The 25,622-nt window shown below is 36.0% G+C and overlaps 1 non-coding gene and 1 pseudogene across 1 annotated transcript; both read left to right on the top strand.

Moving 5' to 3' along the window:
- The window catches only part of LOC122708028, a 95,456-nt pseudogene extending 70,746 nt beyond the window's left edge, over positions 1-24,710 (top strand).
- On the top strand, positions 15,211-15,282 carry LOC122708372. Its single transcript, XR_006345154.1, has one exon. It is a non-coding gene; the product is annotated as a small nucleolar RNA SNORD36 (small nucleolar RNA).
- Positions 24,711-25,622: the final 912 nt, after the last annotated feature.

The following is a 25,622-nucleotide window of genomic DNA, read 5'->3' as shown; positions in this document are numbered from 1 at the left end:
ACTTGCAATCATATTCTTACTTTTGTGCATGCATCTCTGCTCCTAGAGAATGGTTTTACACCTCTGTCAGGTGAGTTCAGTAAAACTGCATGGTATTCATGTTTTCCAGTTTTGCTTAAAGTGTCATTAGCTTCTACAACACTATTACTATACGTCCATTTCTGTGCCATGAACACTGTCTGTTCTCTACATTACCAGTTAACTAATTTATTTGATCTCTCTCTTGATATGATATGTGTGACTTGCCTACAGAAATAGACAGTCTTGGGATTGAACATTAATAGGGACTAATAATAAAACTCTTTTCTTAAGTGTACTTGTGGTTACCTCTTATTAATGTTAGTTTTATTGTATTTTTTTGGCAGTAGTTAGACTTGTCTTAGAATAGGATAGTTATAATATTGTCTACAATAACTTTTGAGAGTATCTTTTTCATTTTTCTTGTAGCTAACCTGTTATTGACAGATGCTTTAAATGTCTAAAATAGAATAGCAGATTTATTTTGGTACACATTGCCTATGTTATAAGCCATAAATACTATAGAAAGTATTTTTTAGAGTTATATTTTGCCATTAAAAGATTAAGGAAAAATTATCTCTAATCTCATTTAAATAGTGAATGATTTATTTGCAAACAGGTTTATTTCTTTGAATTATTCAATTTATGAAATCAATTTGCACTTCACAGATTTTTTAAATTGGTTCAGAATATTATAGAATGTGTCCTACAAGTTTTCTTTTGTTATCCTCTTAATCTTTACCACTGGTTTTAATCATAATTCATGGGACCTACAGTATGATAGGTACACAATGCATTGGCAAAACCCATATAAGAGCTTATCCTTAATTATCTGTTTAGCACAAGAAATTTATACTGATCCTTAAGAAAACATATATGTAAAGCTTTAATAATTTTTATATGTATAGGTACTTTTAATTTAAAAATGGTAAACGTGAATGTTTTCTTACTTATAGTTTTATTTTACCTAAAATTTAAGAATAGTTGTGAGATATTAAGAAGTATGAAAATTTTCTGTCTTGAAGGATCAGTGTCCACTTTCAGATTGTTTTGCAGTTCTGCCTGGCAGGATGGTGTTTGAGCTTCTTTTTTCCTTTTTCAGCTTGTAACATAATCTGTGCAATGCATTAATGTTTGCATCCCTTTTACTATGTTTCCTTAAGATAATCTTTAAAATAGCATAGAAATCTAATTGCTATGAGATGCAGTTTAAGCTTTTTTTTAACTTTTATTTTCCCTTTTTTAATCATAAAAAACTCTACCACTAAAATCTGATTGTCCTGCATGAAGTCTTTATAAATTTGCATTGTCAGTAATCAGATATATTATATATGTAAATATAAAGTGAAAGAGGAGAGTGAAAAAGTTGGCTTAAAGCTCAACATTCAGAAAACTAAGATCGTGGCATCTGGTCTCATCACTTCATGGGAAATAGATGGGGAAACAGTGGAATCAGTGTCAGACTTTATTTTTGGGGGCTCCAAAATCACTGCAGATGGTGATTGCAGCCATGAAATTAAAAGATGCTTACTCCTTGGAAGAAAAGTTATGACCAACCTAGATAGCATATTAAAAAGCAGAGACGTTACCTTGCCAACAAAGATCCGTCTAGTCAAGGCTATGGTTTTTTCCAGTGGTCATGTATGGATGTGAGTGAGAGTTGAACTATAAAGAAAGCTGAGCACTGAAAATTGATGCTTTTGGACTGTGGTATTGGAGAAGACTCTTGAGAGTCCCTTGGACTGTAAGGAGATCCAGCCAGTCCATCCTAAAGGAGATCAGTCCTGGGTATTCATTGGAAGGACTGATGCTGAAGCTGAAACTCCAGTACTTTGGCCACCTCATGCAAAGAGTTGACTCATTACAAAAGACCCTGATGCTGGGTGGGATTGGGGGCAGGAGGAGAAGGGGACGACAGAGGATGAGATGGCTGGATGACATCACCGACTTGATGGATATGAGTTTGAGTAAGCTCCAGGAGTTTGTGGTGGACAAGGAGGTCTGGTGTGCTGCAATTCGTGGGGTTGCAAAGATTATTTTTATCGTATTTTGTTTTACCAGAAAATTTACCATTTCTAATATACCAGAGTTGTATTCCCTCAAAATTAAATTGGTAAATAATGAGGTTTATCTTGCCTTTCTTTGAAACTAATCCCAGGGCATAGAAGCACAAAACTTTTATTTGAGTTTATCCTTTGATATTGGATTACTTGTATTTCATATTTTACCCTAGTTCCATAAATTTACATTTTTTAAAAGGTCTTATGATTTAAGGATTAATATTTTTGTTTTTTCTTATTTCTCAAGTTTTTTGTGTTCTTTTATCAGTGTAAGCCTTGTTATTGGTATGTGAATGCAATTAAAATGTCCATTTGTATGATTGATCATAGCAATATCCTAGATAATTTACAAAATAAAGCATTAAAAACAGAGTGTAAGGTTTGATTAAATAATGTATATTCATGGTTTAACATCTTTTGAATATGAAAAGAAGTACAATAAAAGCTTTTCTTCCCTTGTCCCTGAGCTATCATCTCACATGCAGTAAATTTTAGTAAATCCTTTGCCCATTTTTTAAGTGGATTGTTTGTCTTTGAATTGTAAGAGTTCTTACAATTCTGGATATCAAATTCTGACCTCATATCTGATTTGCAAGTATTTTCTTCCATCCTGTAGTTGATGTTGTCCTTAAATGGACAGATGTTTTTCATTTCTGGGAAATCTGATTTCTCTATTTTTTTCTTTTGTTGCTTATGTTTTTGGTATCCATCTAAGAATCCATTGCCAAAGCTGAAGTCAGAAAGATTTACCCCTATGTTTTCTTCTAATAGTCCTCTACCTTTAGCTCTTATATTTAGGTGATTGATCCATGTTTTTTGGTTTTTTGTTAATATATGGAGTGAGGCAGGAGTTCAGAACTGTATTCTTTTCATGTATTTACCCAGGTGTCCCAGCACCATTTGTTGAAGAGACAGTTGTTTCTTTATTGAATGGTCATGGCACCTTTGTCAAAAAACAGTTTGATGTAGATGTTTGGATTCATTTGTATACTTTCAATTCTGTACCATGTGTCTTTATCTTTATGGCTGTTCCACTCTATTTTGATTACTGTAGCTTTACAGTAAGTTTTCAAATTAGGAAGTATGAATCTTCCAGATTTGTTCTCTTTTTCAGTATCATTTAGCCATTTAGGGCCCCTTTTGGTTCCACATGATGGGATGCTCAGTTTTGGTCTCTGCCATAAAAGTCATTTGAATTTTGATAGGAATTGCACTGAATCTGTGGATCACTTTGAGGAATATTGACATTCAAACAGCATTAACTCTTGTAGTTTATGAACAGGAAATTCTTTATAGAATTTGCACACAGAATGTGTTAAGAATTGTTCCTCCTTTTCTGTACTTTCAAAGAGTTGAGTAGGACCAGTATTAATAATTCCTTAAATGTGTTTTAGAATTCACAAGCAAAGTCATCTGATCCTAGAGGTTTTTAAATTATTGATTCAATCTATTTGCCTGTTATAGGTCTGTTTTGATTTTCTGTTTCTTCTTGTGTCAGTTTTTGTCATTTATGTGATCCTAGGAATTAGTTCATTTATTATCTAACTTGTTTGGTGGGCCATTGTTGATGGTATTCACTTATAATCCTTTTAATATTTTTGAGTTTGTTACTAATGTCCTCTCCTTTATTTCTGATTCCAGTTGTCTGCATCTTCTCTATTTTTCTCTTAGTCAGTCAAAGTAAAAGATTGTCAATTGTATTGATCCTTTCAAAGAGCCAGCTTCTGATGTTGTTGATTCTGGTTTTTTTTTTTTTTTTTTCCAGTCCTATAGGACTTTTGGACCAAAAGTCCTATAGGACTTACCTCTGCTGTAATCTTTATTATTTTCTTCTTTCTGCTGGCCTTTAGTTTAGTTTCCTTTTTGTGGCAAGGTTGTTGAATTGGAATCTCGTTTTTTTTTAAATGTAGGTGATTATGGCTATAAATTTCCCTCTGTGTTCTGCTTATGCTGCATCTCATATGTTTTGGTATGTTCTGTTTTTCATTTATCTCAAAGTATTTTAATTTCCTAGTGATTCCTTTGACCCATTGGTTGCTTTAGAGTGTGTTGTGTAAAATGTGTATCATTAAAGCTATAAAAGGAAAAAAAGATAAAGGAGAGCACCAATTCCCTAAAAACCTTAAAAATTAGCTAGTAACTCTAAAGACTTGATCATCTAAGAAACCAAACTTTACTCTTTTACATTACCATTTCTGGTTGCTTTATGGTAAATTTTTAACTCAAGAGTAATAATATAATTTATAATTGTATGAGTGTAATGTAGTAATAGAAGTATAGTAAAGTAAATAGTAAGTTGCGTAAGCTTGGTCCACCTTCTTCACTCATGTTGTGTTTGTGTGTGTGTATCTTGTAATTTTCAGAGCAAATCACATGCTCTTTAGCAGTATCAGAGTTTAAAAGTCACTTAAGTATTTCAGTTTCAGGCTTCATAAAGGCTGAGACCTGGGAATTATAGATATTAATAATTCTAAGAATAGGTATTTTAGCTGCCCTTGAAGTATAAAACTTTTCCAGAGGTGAGTAATCTTGCCTTTTCCATATATAAGTCTTTGTAATGTTTTTTTTTTTCTTTGTATGTTACTACCAACATCATGACAAATTTCAACTGAAAATCCAAATCAAAGGGTGTATACTTATCAGTATTTGAATTCATTATTGCTTAATTCCTAGGCAAAAGACTAGATGAACAAAATTTAGTAACAGCCATCTAAAATTTTTTGAAGCTTAGGTTATAGGAAATATTTTCAGTGGAATAATGAAGACAAGTGGTGACCTATAATTAATTGGACTGATATCACCTTTCTAGAATTGTAGAGTTTTGCTTCCTCACCTGAAAAACATTTCCTCATTGGCATGTGATCTAAGTGCAATACTTCCTTTTGTATTTTAGATTCCTTTCAGATCTTGGAGTCATTATCATATCAACATTCCCATACTTTTTAAAATTTTAAATTGCGCCTGATCTCATTTCCTACTTCATATATTTTCCCTTTAACATCTGATCACTCACATTGTTTTAAATCCTGTTTAGGTACTATTTTTCTTCTGTTTTTGTAGTCTGAACACATACTAACCTTTAAAGACTGAGAAAGTCAAGTAAAACTATTCATTAAATCAAATGTAATCATCTCTGAAGATATTTAATACCTTGAAAATGATTTCTTTATTATCATTAGAACTTATTTTGTTTTACTTGTCAAAGTGAAAGAAAAATACTGGAAGCCTTTCCTGTTTAATTCTGTACAAAATTTCATAGGAAGGGTGGGAGGTCCTTCACATGGAGGGAACTAGTGTTGTCAAAATGGCAGAAACCATTTGCTTCAAAACCAGGTGAAGCAAAACTCATTTACTTGAGTAAAGTGCAATTACTAAGTCTTTTAGAGTAATGAATTCTAAAGGCCTTGGAAATATCTTTCCTAGTGTCCATGGTAAGAAACTGCTGGAACACCTTCTGTAATTGGATTACTACACTGATTTCCTCTCTACAGATCAGTAGGAGATCAGTTTTATATTTCACTTCAGTACATGTTGACTGATAAAGCATGTTTGAAAATATCTAAAATTTCTGTTGCTTTGAAATATGAACTCAGTAATGGTTTTATGCAGGGTAGGCAAGGGATTCCTTTTGGATATCATGTTTATCAAAGCTTTATTATTTTGCCATGGTTATTATTCAAAGACGTTTTTAAAACCACTGTCACATTTTCTTCTGAAAATCTAGATGCCGGTTTTTAAATATTTTATGTAGAATTATAAGGAAACTATTTTAAACACTAGATTTCTTGAGTTGGAGATGATTATACCAATGGGAGAATATTGATTCAAATCTATACATTTATGCGTAGCATTGACCCTTCCTTGAACAGTGCACAGATTATGTGTGCTGACCACGGCACAGTTCAGTATCCAAGTCTAATTTTACATTCAGTCAATCACAGATCCGTGTAGTAATGTAGTATATATTTATCTGCATATAAATCTGCATATAAGTGGGCTTCCCTGGTAGCTCAGCTGGTAAAGAATCTGCCTGCAATGAAGGAGACCCTGGTTCAATTCCTAGGTCGGGAAGATCCCCTGAAGAAAGGATGGGCTATGCACTCCAGTATTCTTGGGCTTTCCTGGTGGCTCAGACCATAAAGAATCCGCCTGCAATGCAGGAGACCTGGGTTTGATCCCTGGGTTGGGAAGATCTCTTGGAGGAGAGCATGGCAACCCACTCCAGGATTCTTACCTGGAGAATCCCCATGGACAAGGGAGCCTGGCGGGCTATAGTCTATGGGTTGCAAAGAGTCAGACATGACTGAGTGACTAAGCACACACACACTTCATATAAGTGGACTCACAGCACAGTTCAAACCTGTGTTGTTCAAGGGTCAACTGTAGTGTGAAAATCCTAAATAGAGTCTTGTGGCTAGACTAGTAGGTCAGAGGCTTGAAAACGGTGAATTTACAAGAAGTAAGATAGGCAGCACAGCAGATAACGTACCTACAGAATTCATTATTTGAAGAGTGGTATAACTAGAAGTTGCGATTAAATGAATGACAGAGGAAGAAGAAATTAGGATATTTGAATTTGGTTATAACTTAGCAATTAAAGTCCTGATGGCTCTGTCACAAACAGACTACAGCTTCCACTCTTTCCTACCATCACCTTCTGGACCTCTTCTCAGCTCTGCGATGCTCAGGAAGAGGAAGCCATCTGGCACACTTTATAACTGCCACAGCCATCAAGGTGCCAGGATGTCCCCGTTCTCCTTGGCGTAGAGTATCAACCAAAGTGTATTGGCACTGACTTCCCACATTTGCTATTTTAGCCAGCAAGAAATAAAAACAGATGGCAGTGTAAATTATTACTAACTGTGATTGAGAAGAGTGGAAGAACATCTCTCTAAAGTCCTAAATTCACAGAATTTTAGAGTTCAAGGAGACAAGGACTGACAGTTTTTTTTTCCCTTTCGTATGTGTCAGTTTGGATTGGTTGGTAATGGCTCCTGTGTTGAGAAGGGTTTTGAGGCTAGCTTTGATCTCAGAAAGGAAAATTAACAATCTTATTAGCAATAGATAAGAAAATGATAAAACATATGTATATTTGATTTCTGTACTCAGCTTAATTCCTGTATGTTTCAGATGAGGAAACAAAAACTCAGAGAGGTTCATGGTTTTTACTGGGTTCTTTGGTACTTAAGGAGTTTTGAGACAGGAGCTCTTCGAACTCTGAGTTTAGCATTCCTGGTTTGGCACATCTGTAGTCACATTCCAGTTAAAAGATTAATTACAGTAATGTATAACATAAAATTCCTCTTTGAATAAGGATCACTGAGCCTCGTGGTTTAAAAAAAAAAAGAAAAAAGGAAAAGAAAATGTAAGGCACCAAAAGTAAACAGTAACAGTTATTTTGGTATACCTGTTTTTGAGATAAAGAAACAAACTATTATTCTGTATTTTAAACATAGGGTGTATGCATGTAGTTGCAGTTAGAGTGGTATCTTACCTACACTTCATAACTTTATTTCTTTAAAGAGTAATGCAATAGGAAGAGAGTAGAGTGAGATAGTTTAAGAGTGAATATTTGGAGATGATTGGGAAGCAGGAAGAAGGGTTAGGGGAAAGCAAGAAAACCCATGGGAGAGAAAGATTGGCCATGAGGGAAAAGTACAAGTTAAATATTTAGGGCCTTTTTGATTTTTCAGGCATTAAGATATTTTCTTTTTGTTAGTACTTTCTAGAATAACTGCCTTTTCATCCTTAAACGTTTACTCTCAGTGGAATGTGCTTATGTGTCATCCCAGTCCTCTCACTAGTATCACTGGTCCTTAGCATCTCAGTGGGGTTCTCTAAGGATCCTTGGTATTAATGGTCCTCATCCATCAAGCCTCAGAGTAAGCATCTTTGGAAAACATCAAAATACAAGGACCCATACATATACTGTTCCATTCCCAGTGCAAAATTATTTTCCCCACTTTTCAGTTATTCACTAATCTAAAACCTACTACTACTGCTACTAAGTCACTTCAGTCGTGTCCGACACCGTAGACGTCAGCCCACCAGGCTCTCCTGTCCCTGGGATTCTCCAGGCAAGAACACTGGAGTGGGTTGCCATGGAAAGATGGCAGAATAAGTGTTTTAAATTTGTTTTTGCTTCTCAGATTTGTTTTTCCTCTTCTTATCTACATCTTTGTGCTTTGAATTTAGGTTTATATCGAGTAATTCTAATTTAACATCATATATGTAAGACATTAGAAATAATGGAAAGGACTTCTACTCATGCCCTAGTTTCAGTCTCAACTTCTCTAAAAGCATATCATCTGTTTCTAAGGGAGCATCTTCAGAATAATGTAGACTTTTCTTTAAGGTGTCATGCATTCATACATAGTGATTGATTCCTATTTTAAATCTGCTAGTACTTTTTGGTGGGTAGGGAGGTAGGTGGGAAAAATAAATGAGAATAATCATTCTACCCTTTTTATTATATCATAGTGATTTCTTGAAAATATCTGCAAAATCATTTAGAGGATTTCTCTCCAAAATATACTTTATCACTTTTGAGCTTTTACTTCATTAGATTTGCAAATCTACTTCAAAAGTGAAAAACATTAATATCTTTGAAATGTATTTTAGGATTTTGCCTCGGTTTAATTAAAATGTGAAAAAACTTTAATTTTCAAATACTTTGTAAAAGAGAAATAAACTCTTGTCTGTTTCCTTGAAAATACTAAATTTACCTCTGTATGTTGAAAGTGGAACAAAATATTTAAAAATTTCACTTCAAAATAGAACATTTCTGCAGATGCTTTTATGGAGAGCTTTCAACACCTATGAAGATGGTCTTTTTAATTAGCCACTAGGTTAGGTGCTAAGGGTATAAAATTATTAATTATTTCTGATCCTACTGTGCTTATGGAAGTACGAAGGGTTATCTTTATTTTCTGTTCTTCATTTTAGGTTTTAAAATATAGTTAACTTCTGCAAGTTTTTATGTAAAAGCACTTTCAAAATTTAAACTACTATATCAGCTTATAGTAAGATAAAATGTTACTTAGTGTAAAAGGTAATAGACCCTTGGGAAGTATTGGATGAGAAAACAAGGTGAGTTCAATCATAAGTTACTTTATTGCATTGTGATGTGCACCTTCTGCACCTATGTTTATGTTTTTCTCTTGAATTATCAGCCTTACAAAATAAAAATATGCTCCTCTCTATGTTGAGGTTTATTTCATTTAAAACTTCCATTTATGAATACTTTGGGGGGAAAAGCATATTCTGCAATGCATTTTTACTTTGACTTTTTCCACCTTCGTTGTTTCTTAAGGAGTTGATCCCCCTCATATTGTGTGCAGCCTGCCCGCATCCTGAGCCTAAGGAGGGAGACCAGCTTCTCCACATACTTTTCAATTTGATCAAGAGGCCAGATGATGAGCAGTTGTGGAATCTGACTACTTCTTTGGGAAATAAATATAATGTTGACTTGCTCATTTTTTAAATTTGGCATCATGATTACCTTTTTAATCTCAATGCCATCTTTTCTGTCTAAGGTCTCTTTTAATAAAGGAAACACTGACCTTGTTCACAATGAAGGCCCTACAGTGTTTTCCTTCTTGTCATTCCAACTGCTTACGCTGAACTTCTGCACTTTTGTGTTAGTTATCTTTGGACTGCTAATTATTCCATTAAGTCTTTGCTTTTCTCTTTCACATTTGATTTCCAAGAACTCCTAAATATTTCCCTTTTCCCCCTACAGATGAACTAGATACAGCATGGCCTCTTAATAGTTATGCTTTACCAGAAATAAAATATTTAACATAGGAATGTCTGCATCACCAAGCTGTCTGTAAAGCAGTTTTGGTATGGCTAGAGGGATACAGTGTTTTGCTTAGTCCTGATTCAAACGCCACAATCAAGGATGCCTGAGTGGAGAAATGAGTTGTACTTGGGGGTGGTGAGGGGCATGAGAGTGGTGGGGCCAGGGGCACAAGACACATAGCCAAGAGACTTCTGCAAGAAAGGGGAGTGGGATTTTTGCTCAGGCAATCGTGATAGATGTCTCCCCAGAAAGTAGACTTTTAAACACTAGGAGAAGCTGTGCAAGTGTGAACATGAACAGAATATCCTAGTGGAGGGTAAGCAGACTAAGCACCAGTTGGACAAGACTGAGCTGTTGAAATGTTTCCACATTGTAATTTTCTATCTTAATAAGCAGATACTTTTTGCTTATATGTTAGCAAAACAATAGAATTGTACATTAAGATTAGGTAACTTGATATCATTTTAGTTCTTGTTTTACTGACTGTTAAAATTTTTACCTCTTCTGAGAATGTTGGAAAATCATAAAGTGAACCATAAGACAAATCAAGCCCCAAATTTAAAACACAAGGAATCTCTCTCCACCATGAGAATAAAAAGTCATATAGACTTTTAAATTCTGTGAACATGTATCTCTTTCCTACCCTTATGAAAATATACCTAAGCAAGCAGAGAGACATGTTTTTTTCAGGATCCAGTCAAGATTAATATACATGCTAGCTGAATAGAAGTAAGGGAAAGTCAATCAGGTTCCATTCTTTGCAAACTGAAAATTTTCTGAGGACAATTTGATGGTGCTATATAGGAAAATTAATATTTTATCTTCTCCTTGAAAATGCTATTTCCTATCTTGGAAACTGAATCAATAATTACATACTACTTATTACACTGTCATGTTTAGAATGCAGGGCAAAAATCGCTCAATTTACATAGCCCGTTTTTTACAGACTCCTCATGTAAAGCTAACAGCTGCCATCTGGTGGCCAAAAGTACCTATCGGCGTGACTTCAGGTCAAGATACATCAGGATTTAAACAAACATGTTCGCAGTTGATCTTCCAATTTTCAGAAATAAAGTTATTTATTTGAATAAGCTAAATTGTTAGCTATATTTGATATGACTAAAAAATAAAGCAAAATTTTTAAATTAGCATAAGTTTGACATATAATCAGATATTACTTTACTTACTGAATCACAAGCTTCCTTGTGTGACTGTCCAGTTTTATGGTCAGCTATATTGCGTTTTTGGTAATTCTTTGCTAGCAGCCATATCTAACACCATATTTTCACCTATTGTGTCAGTTCAGTTGCTCAGTCGTGTCCTACTGTTTGCGACCCCACGGACTGCAGCACGCCAGGCTTCCCTGTCCATCACCAACTCCGGGAGTTTACCCAAACTCATGTCCGTCGAGTCGGTGCTGCCATCCAACCATCTCATCCTCTGTCGTCCCCTTCTCCTCCCGCCTTCAATCTTTCCCAGCATCAGGGTCTTTGCCAGTGAGTCAGTTCTTTCTATCAGGTGGCCAAAGTATTGGAACTATAGCCCATGGAATTTCTCCAGGCCAGAATACTGGAATGGGTAGCCTTTCCCTTCTCCAGGGGATCTTCCCAACCCAAGGATCGAACCCAGGTCTCCTGCATTGCAGGAGGATTCTCCACCAGCTGAGCCACAAGGGAAGCCCATTGTGTCAAATACCAGTCAAATAAGTTCACAAGTAGGAACAGTATTTATGATTTCCCACAAGTAGAAATAGTATTTTTACTATCACAGGAGTCTGTTTCCAATGCTATTAATAATCTGTAGCCATCTGATCTTTTCTGTTTTTCAAGTATATTTCAAAACTGACCTACTTTTTACAATTGTGACTCGATTCTGCTGACTAAGAAGTTTATTTTGAGGGGCTTAACATTTTTTGAACAAATTTGTACATGTTTAATATAGTGATGGTGACTCACGGTTTCAAGTTATTTCACGTGAAGGTCTTATACAAGTGTATACTTCTTACATTTGTTCAAAATGCTTAAATTTCAACAGTTCATTTATTATAATTATCAAATATTTCTGAAACCCATGTATATGACTCCTATTATTTTAACAGACTAGTAGGGGTAGAAATGATCAGAAATGAAGAAATTTGTAGTGGGAAGCTAAATGTCTTATCTTAAAGCCTGGGAATTTCTTTTTCCATTTTTCTTTTATTCACTTTCTAAAGTGAATGCCTTCCTAAAGTAGGAGAAAATAGAAAAAGAAAAGTTGAGAAGCCATCAGAGAAGACAATGACATAAGTATAAAGGGAAATCATATAGATAAAAATTACAAGGTTATGGTGAAAGGAAACTGCCATATACGATGAAGACATATTGGCTCAACATTTTCCTACCGCCCATATACCTATTGTCTGTCATTGTTCTCCTCAGCCTGAGAGAACAGTTATAGCTGACTTGGATAAACTAAGTAGAAACATAAAGTCACTCTTCAATTTGCAGTTAAATCAACATATTTTAAGAAACAGCAATGAGTAATTGCTTTTATAGTTGATATGAATTAAACATTCTGTTTTGGTTTTCCTTAAAGTTGGCTGCTTTGAAACATCTATGGAAAACCTGCTTTTTTTTCCATCAAGTTTTACTGGTTTTGAAGTCATAGATAATCAGAAGTAAAAAAAAAGAAACTTCCATTCTGACTTTCAGAGTCATTTAAAATGTACCTTCATTCTGAAAAGTGAAAAATCTTTTTCAAAATTTTGAATTATAAATCTATCATCAAGTGAAACTACCATATTAATTATTTATATATTGTTTTATAATAAATTACCCCAAAAGAAAGTGGTTTAAAGTAGCACTTGTATTATGATTTATGTGAGTCAGTTCATCTGGGTCTCTTATAAAGCTGTGGTCAAGGTGTGGTCTGTGGCTGTGGTCACCTGAAGGTCCATGGGGGAAGGATTTGCGTCTGAGCTCGTTCACGTGGCTGGTCATTGGCGGGATTCAGTCTCTCATGGATCTTTGGACTGCAGGCCTTGGTTCCTCCGTCACTGACTTATAGCCAGAAGTTGCCTTCAGTTTCTCTCCACATGAAACCATTCAACGTGGTAGTGTCTTCAGAGCATGCCAGCGGAGGAGGCAGAAAAGACCATCTCATGAGATGGATGTCACAGGCCTTTGTAACCTGATCTCATAAGTTACATCCCATCACTTTGGCCATTATTCTGTTCGTTAGAAGCAAACCATTGGGTCCAGTCTACACTCACCAAGATGGGATTACACACAGGCATGACTATCGGGAGACTGACCTCATTAGGAGTCATGTCAGATGCTGCCTACCACAGTTATCTTGGGTTCCGTACCAAAAATTCTCACTTAAGTATCATTTTACTAATACGGTATCATAGTTTTTAATTACAGAAATCTGTCTGCTCAGTCGTGTCCGACTCTTTGCAACCCCATGGACTGTAGCGTGCCAGGCTCCTCTGTCTTTGCCATTTCCTCCTCCAGGGGACATTCCCAGCCCGGGGATCAAACCTATGTCATTTGGGTCTGCTGCATTGGCAGGTGGATTCTTTACCACTGTGCCACCTGGGAAACTGAATTATAGGAATGCTGGGAAAGTAATCATAGATTGATTTAGTGACTAGAAACTGAAATTCATTAGAAATGGAAGCATTAAACATAATCTCAGAATGTGTTATATATATGGGAAGTTAATTTAGGAGATTCAGCTTTACAGCAGTAGAGAATCTCTTCACAACATCTCTCAAATGGTGTTGCCGTTGCTGGAAGGACTAGTCTTAAGAAACTCACTCCTTTGGGGCAGCCTATCTACTGGGAAAAGTCAAAAGTCAAATTTGATTGTACAAAGTAGTTGTACTCCATGATAATTCGAGCTGACTCTTTTTAACCCTTAGTCCTAGTTGTGCTTCCTAATGCAAATGCTAGTCTACATCCATTAGTTCTGTATCTCAGGCAAATGGTACTGACGGGCTGTGTGGCATTTGCATGTCACGTTGGGCCCACACGTGTTGATGCTGGACTTTTACCACAGTGTTGGGACAGGTAAACGCTGTATTGGGTTTTCTCTAGCTGTTGTATTCTAGGTTATTGTCAATGCTCATGTTATAAAAATGCTATTAGGAAATGTGTGGGATATAAATTATGCTACTATTTCTGTTGCCCAGCCTGGTGGTTTAACAGTGCTTAAGAAATGTCTGGGGTGTTTTGCTTTATTCTGAATCAAGTGAGATACAAAATACAAAAAAAATATAAAAACACTAATGAGTTCAGGGAAAGCAAGAGGTTCTGTGTATGTATAAGTAAGGGGGTAAATAATAGACATAGTATCTGTATATACTGTATACTTGTATATATTACAAATATATACAGAATATAAAGTGTAAACCTTTGATGTAAGCAGTCTGTATATTTATAATTCAACTCACTATTTACTAACAACACTTTGGGTTTTATATTGAATATTCCTGTCTTCTCTAGAATTCAGGATCTTTGACTTTGTACACTTGACATTTAGGTCATTAAGTAACTCATTGTTCCATCGTAAAAAGATGAATTTCTTACTTATGAAGACAGATTTCATGGCCTTATTTATACCTGCTCTGTCACTTGTTGCTTAAGAAAAAAATATTACTCTCCAGAATATTGCTAAAGTATATGGTCTTTGAGAATTCTCTTCCCACTTTCTTCAGATATTTACTTTTTTCTTTAAAATTTAGTAGAGTCATCTACTAATTTAGTAATCTAGAGACATTATTTGAAAGGGAACATTATATACACTCATATTTTCTCTGACAGTCCCTATGTTACCTGTAGATTGTAATGCACACTAATTTAGGGTGAGATTCTAACCACTGAAACTCAAGTTAAGGTGGAAACAATATACACAACTCTGAATTTACAGTTCTCTACAGTTCTATATATGTACATGTCTTTTAAAATTGTTTTTCCATCTTCTTTTAAGCTTTATCGAGATTGTAATTCAGATAGCATACAACTCACCTATTTAAAGTCTACAATTCAGTGGTTTTGAGTAGTCACAGAGATACACAGCCATCAATACTGTCAATTTTAGAACAGTTTCATCACCCACAAAAGAAGCCCCAACCCCTTAAATTGATTCTTGTATTTCAAGGTTGTTTTGGCTATTCTGAATCCCTTTAATTTCTGTGTAAATTTTAAGATCAACATGTCAATTTCTGCAAAGAAGCCAGCTGAAATTGTAAGGATTGCCTTGAATCTGTAGATCAATCTGGAGAATGTTGCCATTCCAATAGTGAACCTTTCATTCCATGAATTTAAGATGTCTTTCCGTTTATTTTGGCAATGATGCATGAATTTCTTCATGTGGAATCACTGTGAAGAGTAAAATCCAAGCTTTTTACTCCGCTGGTAAAGAATCCACCTGCAATGTGGGAGACCTGGGAGTGATCCCTGGGTTGGGAAGACCCCCTGAACAAGGGAAAGGTTACCCACTCCAGTATTCTGGCCTGGAGAATTCCGGGGTCGCAAAGAGTCAGACGTGACTGAGCGACTTTCACTTCACTTCACTTCTCCGTTTATTTAGGTCTCTTAAATTTTCTTTCAGTAATGTTTTTTAGTCTTCAGAATATAATGTACATAACGTTTAAAGTTTACTCCTGAGTATTTTATTCTTTTTAATACTATTGTGTAAATAGAATTTTCTGTATTTTTCTGGTTGTTCATTGAAAGTATGTAGGAATACAGTTGATTGTTGTATGTACCTTTAATTTTGAGACATCCTGCTAGACTAAAGAAACGTGTGAGTTTATGTGTAACGTATTATGACATTTAAACCATTTTGTCTTGAGGTTACTGTTTCTGGGTTGAGTCTAACTCCGAGATCTCAGTTACCAACAGCTCCCCTGCCCCCTCTTTCTCTGTAACCCGAATAAACATGGACATCAGCGATCTGTCAACCGCCTGCCTCTAGTTTGTTGCCCAGTAGATTGCTGCATAATTTCTTTTCTTTTTTTTTCTACACTACTACTGGCATTAAATAATAAAAACTACCTGATGATATGGAGATGTGCTTATAGTATTAAATGAAGAAAAAACTATGATGCAAAACACCATCTGGTAGGGGTCTGGATGCCAGGTTCTTTTATAGAACCAGAGAGAAAAGTGGTGAGGAACTGAAGTAAAAAGGCAGAATGGAGAGGGAGAGCCAAGGAGGAAGTAATAAGGGCCATCAGTCTTGCAAAATGGGAAGTGTTAATATCTTCTTTTCACAGGTAGGTAGGGTCAGATTTTTCTTTCTGTGAGCTGAACAAAGGCACTTCAGTTTAACAAGCAGAGGGGCATCTGAGGCAGGACATTATGTATGATTATAGTAACAAAAGCAACAAAAAGCAAAGGTTAAAGTCAAAGAAAGTGATCCAGCATGGTCGGAACTGGCTCTTCCCTGCAACACTATTTGGATACATTTTACTAACTTTCTTGATTGGTCATCTATAAACTGGTTAAAAATTAGAAGTTAGCACAACTACTTGATTTACTTGATTCTAATGTGAGTACTAAGTAATCAACCTCCACAAATGCTGACCTCACAGTGTTATGCTTCTGTGGTTTCTACTTTAAATACAAAGTCCTGATAGCGCTCCTGGTCAGTCATGACCAGCTCTTTGTGACCCTATGTCTTTGTGACCCTTTGACTGTACAGCCTGCCAGGCTTCTCTATCCATAGACGTTTCCAGGCAAGAATACTGGAGTGGGTTACCATCTCCTTCTGCAGGGAATTGAACCTGCATGTCTTGCAATTCGCAGATTCTTTACCACTGTGCCCCCAGAAGTTTTTTTTCATAATTGGCCCTGATAAGTAAATTGAAAAGTAAATTGAAATCACATAAGATTTTGACTGCTTGGCTCTGTAGAGGTGAATAGAACCAACATTACTTCTACTGATGGGATTGAGGCTCTTTTAGTGTCACAAGGAAGGACCTTTAGAGATCATCTGCTCAATCTTTTTTACTTACCATTGAGAAAACTGAGACCAATAGTGTTAGTTTGGTAATAACTGTTATCAAAAGCTTGGCCTCTATACACAAGTTTCAAATCAAATCTTGAAGAAAGTTTTGGGTGAAGTAGGAAAGAATAGCTTTATTTGTCAGGCGGAGGGGGACACAGTGAACTCCTGCCGTGGAAAACCATGTGTCCCCAATTTCTTTTCTTAACTTTAGGCATCCAGTACTTTAATGAGTTATGTCACCTTTTCATATGGGAATATGAGACAGCTATACTTCTTTTCCAGTCAAAGAAAGATTTCTATTCTATGAAGAAGACATATGGGAACAAAACCCAGTATGTGTCATTTTTTTTGTTTTTGTCATTTTTTTTGTTATGATTCAGTGTAGTCATTACATAATAGTAAAACCCCATGATCTTACATATGCAAGCAGGAATGAATATTGACATCGCTTACTTTAAAAACAAAGTCATAACACCAGTCAGGAGCTCTGGTTAAATCACTGATGATTTGCAACTTAATCCTTGAGGTAAAAAAGAGGAATGAAGGATCATTCCTGGTACATATTGTAGGCCATATCAGTAAATATCTAGAAGCTGGATTTTCCAAATCTGAAAATCCAATAATGTTCCTAGGGAAGGAAAAGGTTGCTCCTGACAGCCTAAGGAAAGCTGTCTTGGGCAAGCCTACAATCTCTAGACACCTTGCCATATTTTCATCTTTGCTTTATCCTCTTTCTCTTCAACAGATAGCCCCTGTGATCTCATTTTTTAGGCTCTCCCTGAGTCCCTTAATCCTGATCCAGGTATAGGTATCCTCAGAAGTGGAAAGAAAGAAGCTTTATTGCATTCCTAACAGGATTTGTGGTGAAAAATAATTCTGTTTTGGAGGAAGGGAGGGTATTTTGTTTATGTTTGATTTATTTATTTTTTACTCTAGATTAATCACAAATACCCAGAAAGAAGATTGCTTGTGGCAGAATCTTGTGGAGCCAGCACCTTACCTTCCTGTAAGAATTGTAATTTTTCTTAAAAAAAAAAACAAAAACAAAACTTTTCCTTCTTTTTTTTAGCAGTAGAGAAACCCTTTTTTCAGGTGTCTTATTATAAATTTTAATCCACATTCTGTCGTAACAAAGGAAGAAATTGAGCTGAATAAAGCAAGCTCACATTGATACCATGTGACATTGCAGACAGAGGGGAACATTAGCCACTGATTTTACATGAGTATAAATACATTAAACCTCATCAAGAATTCTCAAAGTTTGGTCGGAGGACCCTGGGGAGTTCCTTGATCCTTTCGAAGAGGTCCATGAGATGAAAATTATTTTCATAACAATATTAAAACATTTTTTGTCTTTTTCTCTGTGTTGACAGTTACAGAGTTGGTGCAAGCAAAATTTGTAATGGGCAACAGTGGCAGTGCTTTAGCGCTGATCAAAGCAGTGACCCCCAGATAGACAGATAATGATCATAGTCTTCACTACAGGGCACTCACAGAAGGTCAACTTCACTGAATAATAAACTTGGTGAATCAGTGAAATTATTAATTCTACTAAATTTTGACCCTAAGTATGCCTTTTTTTAAACATTCTGTATAATCAGCTGGAAGATACTGATATTAAGCCCTTTTGCTGCATTCTGAACTATGATGGCTGTTGCAGAAAGCAAGCACTCAGATAGTCTGAGTTGTGAGCTGAACCAGCTGCTTTTCTCGTGGGACACCAGTTTTGCCTGACAGGTCACTGAAAAAGAAGCTGTGATTATCAAACTTGGTATGTGGCAGACATTTTCATGAAGATAAGTGACATGGAGCCTTGCTTCAAGGAAAACAAGTAGACAATTTTCATCGCCAATGATAAAATTAGAACCTCTAATGAGAACAAGAATTTTGGAAAACTTGTATTCACCATTCAGAGCTCGACAGGGTCTTTTCTTATCAGAAGAGGCTATGAAGATACTTCTCCCTTTCTCAGTTACGTGTTTCTGTGAGGCCAGGTTTTCTTATGCACTCCCACCCAAGCAACATACAGTTGAAGGCAGAGTAGATAAGACGATCCTACCTGTCTTCTTTTAAGTCAGACATCACTGAGATTTGCAACACAATATAAAGCAGCACTATTCCTCTCACTAGTTTTTTTTGATTAAAGTTATTTCCATTAAAGTTGCAATTTCATTAGTCCTGTTAACCTTTAAGAAGTGGATTGTTTTTCATGAGTTAATAATTTGAAATTTCTCGTTTTTAATTTCTGATACGATAAATGTCAGGACATATTCCCCACCCAAACAAAAGCTGTTTGAGGTGCTTGTTAGTTTCTAAATGACCAAGGGCCTCCCGCCAGGAAGAACACTGAGCACGCTGGCCCGCTGTGCTCCTGAGGGGTCTCCTGACGGGTCCAGGGCTTACAGGGGATGGAAGCCAGAGGTGACATCAAGAGTCATTTTCCTTTGAACAATGGTAAGTTAAAGCAGAGCTTGGCAAAGTACAGTCTGGAGACCAAATGGAATCCACAGCCTGTTTTTATAAATAAAGTTTTATTGGCATGCAGCCACACCCTTTCTGTGACTTGTCTGTGTCTGCTTCCACACTGCAACAGCCGAGTTGAGGAGTTGCAGCAGAGACTTTTTGGCCCAGTTTGCTGACCGCTGCCTTGAAGGGTCATTTCCATAAGACTGATCTTTTAAAAGGAGTACAAAAATTGGAACTGTGCAACAATACATGAGCTGTTTATGTTACATTTACCATTCCCTCACATTCTTTAGTGTGAGGGTGAGTGAAGACTGAGAAACGCAAGAGTCAGACAATTGTCTTTTTAAAAAATAAAATTTATCTTTTCTTTTTATACAGGAAAATGCAAATAATAATTCAAGAATAATTCATAGTCTCCACTCCCAGAAATGTTGTTGTTGTTGAAAATAAATTTTCAGACAGATGAAAATCAAAGACTTCCCTGGCCCTAGTCATTCTCTCCAAAGACAGACACCTGTGGTTAATGGCTTTTAATGAATACTTAAGAAAATAAAAATTCATGCATATGCAAGCTTACATTTTTATATCTTTAAAATTTTTCTTACTCGGAATTAATCACACTGTACAATGATCTATTTATCTCTTGTGTGGGAATCCATGCATTTCAAGTTTTCACATATTGTTAAAACCTCTGTGTCTTGCTTCTCTTGACATGTGCATTTTTTTATTTGGACAGTGTTAAATCGCCCCCAACCAAGACATCATAGATTGAACCCCTATTAGCAGTGCATCAAAGTTCTTATTTTCCCATACTTCCACCAGGAACTGGGCATAAACTTTTTTTTGTTTTAGTGTTTTCCTATCTTTTCAGAGAAAATTATCTTATTGTGATAAATTGTATAGGGAGATATCCATGAGTGAGTCAGAGCATCCTATTATTTATTGTTCCAAGAGACAGCTGAACATGACATGCTCTCAAAGAAGGAAGAAACTGTTCCACGCTGCTTCTAGTACTAAAATGCTAAGCAGCATTAATAATGGACTTAATGTTTCCTGCGTGAATCTCCACTTGCCTCATTACCCTACTGTAACTGGTAGCAGTAAAACCTCAGTGTAGTCATAGCTCAGATGGCGTGAAGCCTCCTAACTTGTCCCGTGGGTTTCCTTAGCATATGGAAACTGCCACAGTTGACCTCAGCCTTGATTGCTGCAAAGCAAATACCCAGCTGAGGTTTACTTACCTCTGTCCTATTGCCTGTGTAGATATCAACCCAAAAGCCCTTTTAATACACTTTTAAAGAAATGTTGGGAAGCAGTATTTAACCTAAAAGATAAATAAACAAGGCTGTACCAAAAGGTATGTTCACCACCCTAAATGTGACCAAACTTTTCTATGATTACATATATTTTGTTTTTAAAAATCAAAACAAAAACTAGATATTTAAAAATGTCTTTCAGACCTTGCTCTGCATACCAGATCACACTGACTAGAGATTTATAGAAATGGTCATTTCCTTTTATTGTAACTGTTAAATGTAAAGGTGACCTAAACCAGTTGAGGTTTTAAAGAATTTTATAAATTGATCAAGTTACAATAATGGTACAAAAAAGGGAAGGAAGAGCAAGAATATGAGAACAATGACACTTTTTTCCAACCTCAGACATTAATTAGGCTGAATCCATGGGGTAAAATTTGTATGAAACTTAAGACGTAATAGTAGTTGACATTATATTTAATAGTAGCATCTGAAAGTAGCCATGCAGTTTTGTAAGCACTTTTAAAGTTTACTCTCATATTTTATCATTCTGTTTTTTTTTTCCCCCCTCAGTTCTTCAAAAAAATTAGCAACACCAGGATTTTAGTTTCCATACTCCTACCCCAGGCAAATGTTTTGATTACCAGAGTGATTTTTGTAATCCCTCCTGTTGTTATGACTATCAGTGCTTTTCTGAGTTCCGTAGTGATAGAAAGAATAGTCATTTTACACAGAAGAGTCTGTTTATGGCAGAGTGGTGACTGTTGATTTGCCAAAAGCACACTGTGAAGGTTTCAGGGATTGGCACATACGTAGTAAAAATACAAAAATACGCTGGGAGATGATTAATACCAAGTTCAGGGTAATTGTTATCTTTAGAGAGGAGAATTAGGGGTAGGGGGAGGGTGGAAGAGAGTCATGCACTTCAGCTGTGTCTATAATGTCTTCTGTGTTTCAGAAATGAGGACTTGAAGCAAACATAGCAACATGTTAATATATATTTAATCTGGATTGTGAATACATGGCTATCTGTCATTTTTTTCTATTCTTTTCTGCTGCTAGTATAAATAAATAGTAAAACATGTTCTTGTTTATTTCAGAAAGAGATCCGTAGCTCCTTGGTTCTTTCAGTGTTGCAACAAATGTTAATGGAAGATAAGGCAGGTTTGGTAAGAGAAGCTGTGATCAAAAGCCTTGGTATCATTATGGGATACATTGATGACCCAGACAAATATCAGCAGGTATGCTTTTCAGAATAAATCCCATCTATTCCATTATAAAATTCCAAATGGTGTAATATCCCAAACCTCTGATTCAGATACCCCATAATCTATGGTAGGGATGGCAAGTGGGTCAACTTGAGCAAGTTAAAGTTGGCTCCCTGGTTTCAATTCTGCAATTTCAAGGAGAAAGTGCGTTGATTCATTTATAGTATCTGCCACAGCTTTGTGGCAGGAAATTGGCAAGAAGCTTGCCATTTTCTCTCTGGTTTCCCTCAATGGATACATGACATTTTTCTTTAAAGAAATTGGGGAAGGCAGGCTTATGAATGGCTTCTTTCTTGCTTAAAATGCCTTCTAAATATATTGGTATGTATGTTTATTACATTTTGTTGTGTGTTTGAGGCTTCTGTTTTGTTTTAAATCTGCATTGTGTCTGTTTCCTTCTGGCAGGGTTTTGAACTGTTGCTGTCAGCCTTGGGTGATCCCTCAGAAAGAGTCGTTAGTGAGTGCCACACATCAAGTATTTTTACCAGCCTATGCCGCCTGGACTACAGAACTTGGAAATTTACAGTCTCACCTAATACCCACATTGCTGAACAAGATTGAAAAACTTCTCAGGGTAAATGCTTCCTTTATTTATACAGTTAATAGAAATTTTAAAGGTGTGTTTTAAGGCATCTTGAAAGAATGTTGGGGAAACAAAGATAGAAAGTACCACTTTGCTGAACATTCTAATTAATTACCCGTTAAAGATTCTATTGGCCTGGAGCCAAGAGAGATTTGAGGAAGTTTTGCTTGACTGAAGCTAATGAGAAAGGGCACAATCTGACTTTGTTAGCTAAAATAGCACCTTTGTGGCACCTACTCTGACACTATTCCCAACGCTGCCTCTTCCAAACCTCTTCTGAATACTTGAATACTGTAGATAAAGTATCAGCTTCAGTCTCCAGAATACAGAGATAACTTAAAATATGAGTCTTCAAAGTTTTCTTGTTTACACAATGTCAAAATGTTTTAACTTTATTTCACTGCATTCGTTCATGCCCTCACTCTTTAAAATGAAATTTTCTTTTATTTAAAATGAATTTTCCGTTCTTCCTAACAACAAAAGAAAAGTCGATACAACGAAACTAATTTTTGTACTAAAAGTCTCAGCGTCTAGGAGAAAAACTAACATTTCGTTCATATGTATTATGTACACATTATGTACCATATTTTATAAATAATATCTATTATTTCATTCTTAGAACTCTTTGAATTATATTTTGTTTTTTTGGTGTGGAAACTGTTTAACTTACCACAGCTGTCAAATGACAGGACCAGGATCAGATATCAGCCTCTGAAATGACACTGTTGCCCTTTCTACCCCCAGATTTTAAGAATCTTTATCAGACTCTTAACATAAAGTATTTTAACATATATATATATATATATATATATATATATATATACACACTATTCTGTATATCGTCTTACATGTATGTATGTGCATTTATCTAATTTAAAAATTGGACTTTTTTCCCTATAAATTTCAAAATGCATGTTGAAGACGATAAATAGACAGCTAGACTGGAGTACTTCTTTTTATGAAACCTAGGGAATTTTTCTCAAGTATCTTTTTTAAAATATTTGCATCCCTTCTATCTGAGAATTATCCATACCGGGTTTCCTTGTTCCATTCCATAACACAGCTAATTCCACATTGCTGCTAAACATAGCTGCAGTGTTCAGCACAGGTAATGGTCCATAAAGAAATTAGCTAATTTAGAACTTGATAGTAAAAAAAAAACCTAACATATCTGGTATTTCTGACACAGTTGTTATTTATACTATAATGAGATCCCAAGTGGATTTGAGCAGCATTAAATGCTTTTATCTCTAGTGATTCTAGTTTTCACTTTAATACTTGGTTTCTGTGTACCATAGTGATTGTTTTACTCTTTTTGGTTGTTGTTTCTATTATCTCTTTCTTTTGTTTCCTTTTGAAATTTCTTCTGCGTTTTACGTTGAATTATTTTAAAGTGCATTAAATACTGGCAAATAGAGTCATCAAATCTATGAAAGGAGTTTGGAGGTAGGAAAATAATAAGTCCTACTGCTGGTTTAACAGTTGAGCATTTAAAATGATTCCTTTGATCACTTTAATATCTTTAACCTGACTTCTCAAATTTCCAAAGTTAAGACCCTCTTAAAAGAAAAAACCTGTGAAAGAAATTCCATACAAATGAAATGACTGATGTTGACCCTGAAGTTTTCCATACAAAAGATTCTATTACGTCCACAGTGCCTCGCGAAAGTTAAAATGTTAGTCGACCAGTAGTGTCTGACTCTCTGCGACCCCATGAACTGCAGCCCACCAGGCTCCTTTGTCCATGGAATTCTCCAGGCAAGAATACTGAGTGGGTTGCCTTTTCCTCCTCCAGGGGATCTTCCTGATCCAGGGATCGACCCGGGATCTCCTTCACTGCAGGCAGATTCTTTACCTTCTCAGCCACCAGGGAAGCCCCCACAGTGCTTTAGCTCTTCATATTTTCACATACTCAGAGCAATTCAGAAAAGATTCTTGGTCATCTCCATTAGGTTTACTGTGAGGCTAACACACATGTCCTTCAATGTTTTATTGTTTGCCACCGAAAGGAAGAGCATCATAAATGCGTACTCTCAGGAGACTAAATTAGCTTCCACCTGCTTATGTTTCAGGAAGGCGAGCACGGGCTGGATGAACATAAGCTCCACATGTATCTGTCTGCCTTTCAGTCCTTGATCCCATCTCTTTGCATTAGTGCTACAGAATGCACCCTTCTCCAGCAAAGCCAAGCTTCATGGTGATGTGCCACAGATAGAAGGTATTGAGCTTAAATTATGGAAGGGAGATGTAGAACATTGACAGCTTAGCTTCCCACAGAATTGTTTTTGATTAAAATTGTAAAATTCACTTCGTTTTAGTTGCTAAATCATGTCCAACTCTTTGCAACCCCGAAGACTGTAGCCCACCAGGCTCTTCCGTCCATGGGACTTGCTGGGCAAGATTACTGGAGTGAGTTGCCATTTCCTTCTCCACAAGTCACTGTATGACAGCATAATTACTGAAATGTATTATATGTGTGGAACTGATGGTCAGAGATTGTATGATACCTAAGGGGAGCTACCTGGCTTCATCATTTATGGATAAGCCTCATGGTGTTATTTTACAGTATTTATTCTTCCTCTCCATTCTTAATCTAGAGCCTTTTTGTGGCCTTTTTTTTTTTTTCAGTGTGGTAAGTCAGAAGTGTTTTCTTTTATTTTCAGAGCTGAATTAATAGTTACCAGGGCCAGTTCGTGAAGCTTTTCGTTTTCATTTTCTTTGTATATTTTTTCTTCCTCAGCTGTTTTGTGTTATTTTCAGTAGGGGAAAGAAAGTGTAATTGCTATTTCCTGCTGTGTCCTTGATACGGATATAAGCATATGCAGCACAGTTTTTTTTTTTTTCCCCCAGAAAAAAGAATACAATTTATTTTCAGGAATAAATGAAATTGATAACAAAAGCCATTATTTTCTTAGCTCAGAGTCCAGCTAACCAGTAAGTGACCTTTGATCCATGGCACGTGGTAGCCCCAAAGCACCCAACCCCCAGGATAAATGGCTATAGACAAGCTATTAGTATGTATGAGATTTTCAGATTTGTGAAATTATTCATATCTCTTCTGGGCTTCTAATAAACAGGAGTATAAACGCAAGTGTTTTTAGTGTTACAATTTCCATATAGAGTAAACTGGGCCACCTGTAATCGCTGGGATATGAAGCAGTATATCCAACA

The sequence above is a fragment of the Cervus elaphus genome, chromosome 14, assembly GCF_910594005.1.
Source record: "Cervus elaphus chromosome 14, mCerEla1.1, whole genome shotgun sequence".
NCBI classification, from domain to species: Eukaryota; Metazoa; Chordata; class Mammalia; order Artiodactyla; family Cervidae; genus Cervus; species Cervus elaphus.
The sequence above is the reverse complement of the archived record's forward strand: the minus strand, read 5'-3'. Positions and strand labels throughout refer to the sequence as shown.